The sequence below is a fragment of the Epinephelus fuscoguttatus genome, linkage group LG14 (genome assembly GCF_011397635.1).
Source record: "Epinephelus fuscoguttatus linkage group LG14, E.fuscoguttatus.final_Chr_v1".
NCBI lineage: Eukaryota > Metazoa > Chordata > Actinopteri > Perciformes > Serranidae > Epinephelus > Epinephelus fuscoguttatus.
Window position 1 is genome coordinate 13,227,701 of NC_064765.1, and position 12,758 is coordinate 13,240,458.

The 12,758-nt window shown below is 41.2% G+C and overlaps 1 protein-coding gene across 1 annotated transcript in view; it reads right to left on the reverse strand.

Annotated features, from left to right (window-relative positions):
* The window catches only part of ppp2r3a (protein phosphatase 2, regulatory subunit B'', alpha), a 117,555-nt gene extending 106,501 nt beyond the window's left edge, over positions 1-11,054 (reverse strand). Inside the window, exons 1-2 of the mRNA XM_049597173.1 lie at positions 10,917-11,054; positions 10,202-10,295 (exon numbers count right to left, since the gene is read on the reverse strand). The gene's annotated coding sequence lies outside the window, so the exon portion shown is untranslated. The remainder of the gene's footprint in view (positions 1-10,201; positions 10,296-10,916) is intronic.
* Between the last annotated feature and the right edge of the window lie 1,704 nt (positions 11,055-12,758).

The window sequence follows — 12,758 nt, forward strand, 5'->3', positions numbered from 1 at the left end:
GCAGAACAGTACAGCTCTGTCCTCATGCACGTCCAGCTGGAAGGTCAAGGCTGAGGCATGTGGCCGTCCACATCAGTCCCTATTTGACACTTGACCTTTCACCTCTCTCTGTGCGAAGGCCGACTTCCAGCCTGATGGTTTTTCCAAACAGTGGGACGCACAGACTGAGAAAACCGATGCGCTATCTGCAGTGAATGGACTATACTATCCATCATCTAAAGTCCAAAATTCCCAGGGGAGCAGCGGAAAACTTGAGTCTGACAGTAGCTAGATATGAGCTGGAGCTGATGGTGGAAATACTTACATGGGGGTGGAGGGGAGGGGACTGATGGAAAACAGGGAGAGACATAGTGAAACCAGTGATGAAGAGCATGTGAATCATTCTCCCACCTCTACAACTGACTCAATTAATACCTTTGGAGCAGATATCAGCACTGGAGATAATACAGTATGTCACAATACAGTATGTGTTGTTTTCACTTTCACTACCTTGTCTCATAAACAAGTAAAGCAAAGGCGATAATTCATTCCTGAAGATGCTGTTAGTAAGAGCCTGTCTTTGCTCCTGGCGATTTTGTGTGGGCATCTAATACAGTAAATGAGATACGGAAAATCTCTGCTTGTTGTTGCTGGCCTGTGCACTATGACTCAGACAAGACTGCAACTTTATCTGTTTTCAATAAATGATATGCCAAGTACGTGACAAATATGAAAACAGGAGTCAAATGTAAAACAAGACAGTATACAGACCAAGAGTCTACAGTCATGCTAGCATCTCTGTGAGGCTGTACTAAGCTCACAATGACAATGCTAACATGCTGATGTTAAGCAGATTAATGCTACCATGTTTACCATCTTAGTTTAGCATGTTAGCATGTAGCAGCTCAGCGTAGGGTCCCTATTCGACCATAGATTCATCACCCTCCTTAAATCATACCATCTCTACAGGGTCTAATCGCCAAAGACTTTTCACATTTTTCATTCTTCTGTGCACATGCTAATAAACATTATTTTCACTATAAAAACGAGTCTCTTCTGATATAAGTATTGTAGGTATACTATGCGAAACACTTGCCAGAGAAATTGAAAATAAAAGCCAACTTCAGATTCACCATGCAATATTTGTGTTTAGAAGGTGCAGTGTCTTTTGGATGCCTGCTGCTCACCGTCTGGCACCTTTTGGAGGCCAACATGGAAGTTAGCTTTGCCCTGTTTCCACTGTCAGAAAGCCAATAGGATTTTTTTTTTAAACTGGATTTTGGATTACTGCAGAAAAAAAGCTCTGCTGCAAGCACGTTTATGAGTTTTGAAACGTAAATGCAATCACCATTAGTAACAAGCTAACGTCAGGCTATAAAAGAACTCCATTACTGTCACGTGACTAAACGTTGTCACCACAATTAGGCCATAAGGCCGTGTTGTGTCATTTATCCACCCCAGGTAGCCAAAATGACCTGGCCCAAAATCAGCCTGAACTCAGCATGCTGGATGAAATTAGCCGGGCCGGGTCTGGTTGCCCGACTCACCTGAGACTCGGCATGAATGATGCCCCAGAATCAGGCCAAATCAGCTGGCCTGATTGCGGCTGCCAACACTGCCATCGCTGGGCTGTTATCAGAGATGATCTTGCCCAGCATTGGCCCAAACTCAGCACGCCAAATGATAATAGCTGGGCCACATTCCGGTTGCCTGACTCAGCTGAGACTCAGCATAAATGACTGGATTTAGGCTGCCGACACCGCCATTACCGGGACTTGCTAGCAACCGCCTTTGTAAAGACACCCAAAAGTGTCAAAATCTTACCGAAGACCCAATAAAAAAAAAAACAAAACCAATGACTTCAAGAAGAGGGAACCAGGAGTGTGACAAATTTTATGGCAATAGTTGTGAAGACACATGAATAAAAGCCAACAATGTCATCAGAGGAAAAGTCAGGTGATCACCAGTCAGTAGGATTCATTCGCATGGAACCATGAATGTCTGTTAATTTGATGGCAATCCATCAAATAGCTTTGAGATGTATCCATGTCAACCAAAGTGGTGAACAGACCAATAAACCGACCATCAGACAGACACCGTCAGACCAAAAGCCATGCCACTTGCATGGCTAAAAATCTACCTACTCAATGAAGGAAACTGAAACCACATTACGCACATTTGATAGTCAAGGAGACGTCTGATTTCATGAATATCAGTTCTGCTGTTGCCTCATTTTGTGTTGCAAGAAGAATTGCTCAAGTAAACTGTTAATACACACAATACACAAGTCACAAATGAGTGTGTGAAAGTTACTCTCTTTTCTTTAGCATGCCACCAAGAACACATTGAACTACCCATTAGACAAATTAAGATAAAGTGAATAATCTATTCATGAGCGTATATTCCAGTTTGAAACAGATTTGCATCATGAAAGCTTAATGCTATGCTGTAGCTGGAGACTTAGAGAACAGTCCATGTGGCCGAATGTTGAAGAGCAGAGAAGGAACAATTGCAACAGAAACAAAGAATTAAAAATAAAAACATTCCTCCCCACTAAGATGATGACTGTATTTCTCCAGCAGCCGAGCAAATAGAGCCTTCAACCAATTAAGAACACTGTGTGCTTTAACGCCTCACAAGAACAACAGCATGCCGCCCGGCACAAAACTGAGCCTGCTTCTGTTTGCACTCTCTCAGACGTGACACCTTGCGGTGCAGAGGGCAGAGTAACAACAGGTTGTTGTTTGTCATTTCAGAAATAGAGTCTGTGTTGCAGATGAAGAACACCAACTGGCCCACTGTCCATGACATTCCTGAATACCACAATACATTATTGTCACAGCATGTGTGTTTGAGTCTAGTGTGTGCCAACATACACAAACACACAATGCGTTATATCCATATCGCATACGAGAGGGATGTTTAACATGATCCATTAAATAGAAGATCAATGACAGTTTGAATTAGGATCATTGTTTTAAGGGTTTAGTGTGCAGGATGTAGGGGAGTGTATTGGCAGAAATGGAATAAAATTTTCATAACTATCCTCTTCCACAGAGTTCATCATGTTGTATCTACAGTAGCATACAGCAGACAAACCAAACACTTGGCTCTAGTTAGGGCTATTCACATTTTTGCGTTTTTGTATCAGCCACCGTAGTTCTCCAACATGCTCGGGGAAGATTCAGCTGTGCAACCTCGCTGCTCGATGCCACAAAATCCTACATGCTAGACTTTACCATTTCTTATTTGATTTATCCAAGCAACAAGACTAAAAAAATGAAGCCAATATGGAAGTGCAGGGAACTGCAGCTCCTAACAAGGCCACTTGAGGCTGGCTCCAAAACAGAGTAAGTCGTGTTTTGGAGTTCTTTTTTTTGCCACTAGTAAAAAGTGCTTGCTGCACCTTTTTATTGTTGCCAGGCAACCATCCCATCACATCCTTACACTAACCTTTCCGTGTAATCAATCGACCGTTTTTTCTCCCCACAGTAATTAGTATCTAGTTCCTAAAATGTTCAGGCAGAGGGTACTTGCTGTAGCTCTGGTTGAGGGTGAGAGGCTGTCAGCAAATAGCTTGTTGGGCACAGGGAAACAGAGATCTGTGTGGGTAAATGAGACCCTAAAACAGAGGGTGGATCATGGGGAGTACCACCAGTACTCTGGGAGCTTCCCCTCAATGATGGCCATTTCCAGGCATATTTTAGGATGACTCGGGAGCAGTTTGACAAGCTGCTGTCTAACCTCGGGCTGTCTAGCTCTGGCTATCCAGCAACTGCTACCACCAGTTTCTCCTCCATTGTTTACCAACTGTGAACTTGTGGCTATGATGAAAAAAGAGATGACTTGGGGTGCTGTTCCACTCTGAGTTGAAGTTTTTTCAATTTGAGTTCAGAGCACACCGGCAAAAACGGCAGGAACCTTGAGCGCAGAAACACACAATGCGAAATCATCAAGCAAAAAGCTTCATTCTCATTGGAAACAAGTACAAAAAGCCGCCTCCAGCTGCCAAAATGCTTTCTGTGTGATCAGGGCCTAAATCCCCATAGACACCTGTGTTAAATGCCCAACTTTACAGCAGAAAAAAACATGTTTACAGCCTGGTACAACAAACAGTTTGGTCTATATAGCTAATGTCAACATTCATGTGACCGTACGGGTGGTGAATTTTTTTATAACTCACATGTTTACATATTATTAAATGGAAATTTTGGTTTATTTCAACCTGTCTCCTATCGTCCTAAATATGTTTCAAGTGACTAGTGACATAAAAATAATAGTTAGCATGTTAGCCTTTAGCCTAGATACAACCGGGGCGCATTAGTAGTGTCAGACCTGTTAAAACGTAAGTGAACAGGCATAATTCAAGTGCAAAGTTAGTCCACTAAACAAGCTTTTTTCCCCACAAAGACTGCCTCATATCGTTAGGATAAATGTCAGAGAACATATAGAAAACGACATGTAAACGTGTTGTCTTACCTTACCGGTGTGCTGCCATGTTTGTTTACCATTTAGCTCTGCTTTCCATTTAGCTCTCATTCAAGAAGTTTGAGCCTATACAGTACAACAGTGTAAAAAGACTCCATAACAAGTACAATATATTTCCTCTGACACGTAGTGGAATAGAATGTTGTAGAAAATTGGAGTACTCAAGTAAAGCACAGTATATTACAGTTGTAACTGTCCACCACTGATTCTGATCCTCAGGTCCCTGAGTTTTTACAATGTCAGCAAAGTCAAGGATGACTCTACATACAAAGATACTCTGAAACACTGTCCACATCATCACCACGCTTCTTCAGCTGTTTAAATTAAAACAAGTGACAATAAAAAAGACAACTGAATCTGATTATCAGGATGTGAAGGAAGGTCTGTGTTGGTAATTGTTTTCAGTCGTCAACTTGAGAATGAAGAAGAGGAAACTCACCAAACTGCGGCCTCCATTTTTAGTATCAAAGACTCACTTCCTGTCAGCGTGAGAAGTTTTTCCTCATTCACAAACAACAGTGGCTTTGGTCCTTTTGAATTCATGCCAGATATATTGTTGAGGAAATATCACTTTATCCTCCTGTTGGCTCACAGTGGCAGCAGGTTATTGTACCTACAGTCTAGAGCTTCACCTGCAGAATCATGACAGTAAGAGGGATCCTGTGAGGAAAATGTCTGCTGTCACAGGTGTTAGTGATAACATTAACGATGACATTGTTATACTCAAGTGTCCCAGTGGCCAAAACAGAGTGGCAGTGATTCAGCCAACATTAATTTTATTATTTATAGCAGTGCGTTTCCTACTGTAATGTGTCCTTTGTAAAACAGAGGCCGTACTCACAAAACTTCCTCGTACTAAGAGTCGCTCCTAGTGACAAAATTCTTAGAATCTCCTGAGAATTTTCCCTTAAAGTTAAGACTATGACCTTGTAAAGCTAAAAGTTATTTACAGAGCATCTTAGACCTTAAAAGAGCTCCTGGGGTGAAAAACTGTTACGAGCAGGGACAAGGACTTTTAAGAGGCTAAAGAGTTTCTCAAGCAGAGGAGAAAATGGTGGAAAGACACAGAGTTTGAAGAAATATTCTCCAAATGCCGTGAGTGACACAGATTAGATCATGCAGGGATAATATGTGTGATGTTGTTAGGTATATGCACACATTTCACACAATGCTATAATGCCAGAAATAAAATGATCACAACATTAAGACATCTGAAAAGCTGAAAACACAACAGTGCTGTAGTGATGACTTGAGTCTGTCTCAACCTTCCATCAGCAGAGTGATCACACTAACTATAGCCCTTTTACAACAGGAATTGTGCAAATTTGCAGAAAAGCCCAATCAGTTTTCCTTCAGCATTGGCAGTATAAAAGCACCGTCCCCATCATCTAACGGTTAATGGCCTCTTCGTTTGCGAGGACGAGGAGGGCGCGCAATTCCTTGTCTCCTCAGTTGCTCATCTTTACAGTGTCTGTCAGGCTTGCGTTTCCCTCTTGCTACTAGCCGCTCACTAATTCCTGCTATCAGCTGTTTCCTGTTTATCAACAGCTCCTCCCACAAGTCTTCAACAGCCCCTCCCGTTGCGAAAGGTCGCCTCAGTCTTTTTGAACTAGAAGCGTTCCGCCAATATGACTACCCTACGAGGTGGAAAATTGGGCACCTCGGATCAACTTGCCAATCCAGCTCTGTGTGTCTAAATGCTTGCAGCTTGCCGGCAGAACGGCCCAACATTCGCAGAAAATCTGGCAGTGTAAAAGGGGCTAATGATAACACTTTCACAGTCAGCAGTTCATTTCATTTCCACCGGGTGTCCACACCTTGCAGGCGCACAAAAAGGGCATGTCTGTGACAACCAATCACATCTGTTGAAAGAAAACATCATACCAAGCAACGGGGTCAACCACACCTCTTCACTAAGGTAAAAGTTTTTGTCCCTTCCTTGCTCAGAGTCGCTCTGAGAACTTTCCTTAAACACTCCTAAGCTAGGACTCCTTACTATAAAAATTTAAGCTAAGTTCGGAGCTGTCTGAGAGTGTTCTCAGAATGTTTGTGAATACAGCCCCTGAAGTATAACTCCACCCCACAGGCCTGGGGCCAGTTGGATAAAACACCTTAACTTAAGATTTTCCTTTAAGTCCTAGTTAAGGTTTCATCAAATAAAATCAGCTGCATGAAACACCCTTAAATCTTCGCCTTACGGTTTCCTTAAAATGTTCACTTAGTAAGTATGGGTTTTTCTTTGACTTGGTCTTATACTTAAGGAATCCCAAGACCGTTGCACAAAAGACCTTAGCAACCAAAGCAAGATTAAAAAAAACAAAAAAACAAAAAAAAAAACTACTTAAGGTACCTCTGACTCTGTCTAAACTGCAATATGATCAAGTTTATGGTGATAAATGAAAAACACTTACACAGAAGAGTGTTCTGACACCAGGAGAACCCACTGGATACACTTTTGATTTTACACTTTAGATTTGACTGAAGAACTTTTTGTTGCTTCTTCCTACCGTCATTTTCTGTTTCCTGGTATTTGGGATCAAAGTTACTTTTACTTTGTGCTTTCTACGACTGACCAGTATGGTTTTCTTGTCTTCTTCTGCCATTTTTTCACTATCTAACTACAAGCCAAGCCAACTTTGTAAGATGAAAACAGGCATCACAAGGATGGGTCCAAGCAAACAAACAATCTCCATGGAAACTTTTACCGCTGTAAAATCTCAACCCAGTCTCACTCTGAAGTCGTCGAAATCCGGTGCTTGGGCAGTGACCTGCGGCGTCAAACACTGAAGAAAAAAGCCGTCATTTAACATTGGCATGATATGCAGCCAGTCGCTGTCATAGTTTAACAGCACTCTGCAGCGCTGGGGAAACGCAGCAGGACAAGAACAAAAGTTAATGCGGTGAAAGTCCAAGTTGGGTGGGCAGGAGCAGTGGTGGATGGGTCAAACAACCACAGACTTTAACCCAGGAGAGTGATGCTCATGTCCCGTAAGATTAGAAATCCTCACCCTACTCTTGTGAAAACAGAAGTGTATTCTGATAGAAGACAATGAGTATAACAGGCAGAACTTGATACGGCGTCCCAGTGAACAACCAAGGTTGAAGATTTAGGGTGTTTCATGCAACCAGTCCCTGAATCCTACATATGAGTTGTCTCTTCCTCTCAGACATGTGCAGTGAGAACATTCCTGATTATACATGCACATCGGCCAATCAAGATAATGTAATGGGTCTGTGCAAAAGTGTTTTAGTCTGCATTTTGTTTTCATCAGTGCCAATTACATATCCTCTCATCTCTAATTTCTAGCTGTGGCAAGCAGTTGCAAAACATCTTTTGCATCTTTTCAGCCAAGTTCTCGTTTTCAAGTCATTGCAAATCAGAGTACCAGGTGCAGAGCAGTTAGTTAAGGTGCTGTTTATTGGTCAAATCTCTAACCATGCTCTGCCCAAGAATTCACACTCAAACATATGCAAAGGCAGCTTCAAGAAAGCGTCTGAACAACGACACAGGACTGCCTGAAATGGAAAAGCTCCATCTCTGCCTCCTGCATTTACTCATGTTAAATGACCATAAGTGTAATTCCAGTCGGCGACACAAGAGAGGCCCTCTCTCTGCCCTCCATACCACAGACTGGAGGGAGACGCCAGACCAACACACAGGAGGGAGGGGGGGGTGGCAGGAAGAGGGAATTTTAATGCACACACTTAACACACACATACACACTCACTTAAGCACATATATCACATTAAGGGTTACAATTTAAGCTTTCTGCTGACGCTCTCATTCAGGCGTCTTTTTGGAAAGAGAGTTAGTATGGCATCTGTGTCTGACTCTAAGTGATCGTTTGAGTGTGAAACGCCGACCCCCCACAGGATTTAGGATTTCAAGTTGACTGCAAAGGGTTTTGTAGTTTTGTGCGTCATGAGGTAAAGCAGCTGTGGTCAGATTTAAAAGTATTGGTTGTAATGGTGAGTTTTAATGGCAGAAAAAACTATTAAAACATCCATTGAATGTTTTAGAATCACTTGTGCAGCACAATCCAGCTTCTGCTCAGCGTGGTGCGCTCATTGTTTGACCAGAATATGCACTGGAAAAACCTGACATTTCTTCTTCTATTTCCCACGGGTGTGATGTCAGGTGACCAAAATTCAATGTCAGGAGAATATGTAAGGCAGGGATGCCAAACACACGGCCCGTGGGTTCTATCCAGCCTACTGGATGACTTTGCACGCTTAGCATTGATGCACTTGTGAAGGCTAAAGCTGAAAACACACTGGACGCGTTGCACTGCAGCTTGTCAAAAGACGACCACACGAAGTTATTACGACTGTTACTGAAAGATTTGTACTTCCTCCACATCTGCATCAGCTTAAAATCATGTGTAGACAGCCTCTAATTAAACTTGATTCCTCAACTGAAGAGCCAAGGCAATATCTTTTTGGCCATTGTCTTCATAATGACCGGATTGTGGGTCGTTTAGCTCAGGATATTTCTCAACCTCAACAATGAGACTCTCTCTCATTCCTTGTCACACACGAGACACAGCAACAGCAACATAATTCTCTTTGCATCAGTGGTGAGGAGCTGCCACAGGAGCAGAGAAAAAGAGCTGCTGCAGGAGCTGGTATGCACAAGCAGAAAGCAAGTGGGGATAAAGTGCATTCCTGAGGCTGGAAATAGGAGAGTAGCGTAAAGTGCCACAGGGCAGCGCGTCCAGGAGAGCTGACACACGTCTTGCTGCCACCAGTGTGGCGTTGCACTTTGAAAATAATAGGGGCATAATTTTTGATATGTGGCGTTTGCACGTCTGTAGAGTTGATGGTGAAAGCAAATGAAGCTGCCTACACACTATTAAATTCTCTTTTCTCCTCTGAGACTTTTGCTGTTTTTGGATTTGGAACCCATAGCTAGCCTAGTCAAGGAGATTTAAGACGAGCCCCGATCTAAGAGCCCGGTCTCGATCCAAAGTCATCGAAATCCAGCGCTTGGGCAGTGATGTCCACATTACATGCAGCTGGTTGCCATTATAGTTTAACGGCACCTGGCAGCGTCAGGGGGAAACAGGCGGGACAAAGATGAAAGTTAAGGTGGTGAAAGTCCGACTGGGGTGGGCGGGAGTGGTAGTCAGAGAGTGCTGGATGGGTCCAACAAGCACGGACTTTCACCTGAGAGAGCAGTGTTTGTGTCTCGTAAGATTATAAAGCCAAACTCTGTTCTTTTTACCTAAACCTAACCACATGCATTAGTTGTTGGAGGAAAAAAAACATAAATTTGCATTGTTGTACTGACATAGTGCATTTATTTGAAAGAGACTGTATGTAAACGTTAAATTTCCTGTGAAAACAGAAGTGCATTTTGAAAGAAGACAATGCATGTAACAGGCAGAACTTGACATGGCATCCCAGAACGTCAACAAACAATGCATCCAAGGTACCTTACACGTCTTATCCGGCTGGGACATAGCCATGTCTCTATGTCCTGACAAACCCACTGTGGTCCTCCAAGAGGCTAATCTGACATGGTCTGGTGGTCCAGCTGCTGTGTTTTGGAAAACCAGTCCTGTGCAGGGGTCAGATCCTCATCAGCTCCGTTGTTTGTTTACATTCTCAGGCAGAACCACCAGGGACAGACAGTGCTCATTTCAAAGTTAAACCGTGGGAAGAAAACGGGGCGATAAATAGCACAGAGAGAGAACGAGACAGTGACACTGAGACTCTAAGATACTGTACATACCATGTTGTTGCAACGTTTGAATTCAGCTGGGGACCTTTGTCGCATGACTCCCTTTCTGCCTCCGAACCCATGTTTCTTGAGTCTCCTCTGGGCTCTGTCAAGACAAGAAGATCAGTTGATACGCCAAATCATTGCTGTAATCACATTAAAAGTGATGCAAACAGCAAATGTTCCACTGTCTCAGTATAAATATTGAACACTAAACCAAACAAGGAAAGAATGACCTTTTATCGGACAGAGAGGTAAGGAGGTGGAGGGATCAATAGCCTGTGAACGATCATGATCAGTCTGATCTCTGGCCAACAATTTGCAACACTAATCTATTCCAGTAAGACTTCAGCCCAGTATCGATGTGTACAATGGGAAAACGTGACTTCACCCCCCCCCCCCCCCCCCCCCCCTCCCCCCACTGATCTTTACAGTATGAGCTGGAATTATTGATTTATGCTATTCTAAAATGTAACAGCTGAATCTATACTTCACTAATAGACAAGAGGCAATCACATCTATTAATAACTCATATCTGCTTATTCACTAAATACTATAATTGTATTTATTTTTAAGACATTAAATAGGAAACACGGGTTTGTATTATTACATCATCAGGGGCACAGTGTTAATGATGTTTTGCAATAACAGGAAGTTGCCAAATTCAGAGTTGTAGAATGTTCAGTATCTGTTGCATAAGAGTTGGTGTTTTATTTTGCTGACTTACCAGTTTCTTCACCTCCAACAATCACTGACACATTTGCACCAGACTGGCCTGCAGTATCGTGTCCACTCTGCACATCCTGCAGTTCAAGATATTCTGCATTCACCTATCTCTGCTGCACCGTCGCACCAGCCTACACTGTGGGAAGACGTACGGCAGGCAGATAGAGGTGAAATCTTTATTTAACTGCATCTATGTGGTTTAATTAGATTTAAATTAAACTGTAAACAGTCTAATATTGCATCATCTGAGATGATAAATAGAAGGTAAATATTAATCTCTGCCTGTTTTATTGTTTTCTAGAAAAAAAAGTAATTTCAATTGGATTCAATTATATTCCAAAACAGTAGTAAGAATTTCCACACCAACTTTCTCGTTTCAGTGATTACATTTTTTTACTCTGCAAAGTATGATGAAACTATACATAAAACAAGATGTGTGTGTGTGTGTGTAATCCTGGCTGCACTCTGTAGCTCTGTTGTGCCTCTCAGTGGTCACATGTATGTAATACAACTGTACCAGCCTGCAGATGGCACAAAAAGAACTTCATTTCCCAGATGCCCTCTCGTTGTGGCTCCACGGCCTTCAAAATAAAAGCGTCAGTCTAGTCAAGAAGAAATGTCTCTGAGGATGAGGAAGGTGACAGCCATACCATAATAAAGTGGGGTTTTCTAATTACATTAAAATCTAGCAGTAAATAAACTTTTTTTTTTTTTCATTTAGTTTGGGATTGTTATATACATATGACATATAATACAAATATCTATGGAGCCCAAGCTGCTCTTATTAGATTGTACACTAATAAAAATAAATATATAACTAAATAAATAAGAATAAGCATATCAGGTACAGAGAGCAAATATTTTTAGATTGTTGTCTTTTAAAACGGAGGATTGCACAAAAACTAATTTTTATAAAAAGGCTTTTAACTGGAGTGGTTTTTTTTTTTGTTTCATGCTTTTATTCATTTGTGTATTCCTAAGATTTTTATTAATTGTGTTATATCTCTGTTTCTGTTTCTTGTCTGCATTGAACTTATTCCAGTTTCTAACTGCATCGTGTATTTTTGGTTTGTATGTGAAGCACTTTGTGATCTTGTTTTTGGAAAGATCTATATACCTTTTATTAATAAACAACAATGTATATTATTTATTTATCAATCTATTTATTTTTATGTTATCATCATGCTTGAAAAATGTCACTAGACCAAGTATTGATAATTGATTAAACATTGTCTCCATGTATGTCCTTAGTGAAGAAGGCCTGTTCTGTTAAGGGGGGGGGAGGTGGACTGTTTTAAAAAAGTATGGGGACATTTTATTATTATTTATCTTGAAGATACAGATATAGAAAGTATTCTGGGTCAGCTGAGTGAATTTGGAGATGACTGATCCTCTGCCAGGAGCAGGATGGAGGCCTTGCATACTTCACTTCATGTTGACTGTTTGGAGGAATTCAGTTAGACACTGGTGATTACTAAATGAATGTAGAATATTATAATTAGTTTCTAAATATATATGTTATTTATTTAGGTTTGTTTTGACTTCATGGTACTCTTTATTTTTTAAAATTGTAGGCTGATAAAATAGCAGTGGCAAACCTAATTAAACACTGCTCTACAAATAGGTAAATGCAGCTGTAATTATTTTATATTTCATTACTAATTTTGAAAAAAGTAAGTGATTTGATTCATTCATAGTGATTTATTATATATTTTTCTTAAACAGGTCAAATCTGACTCAATTTAGGCCAAATGTTGTTGTTTTTTTTAATATCAATCAATTAATTAGTTAATCAATTCAGTTGCAAGGCAGACTCAGGATAAAACAGATATCAATAAAGGAT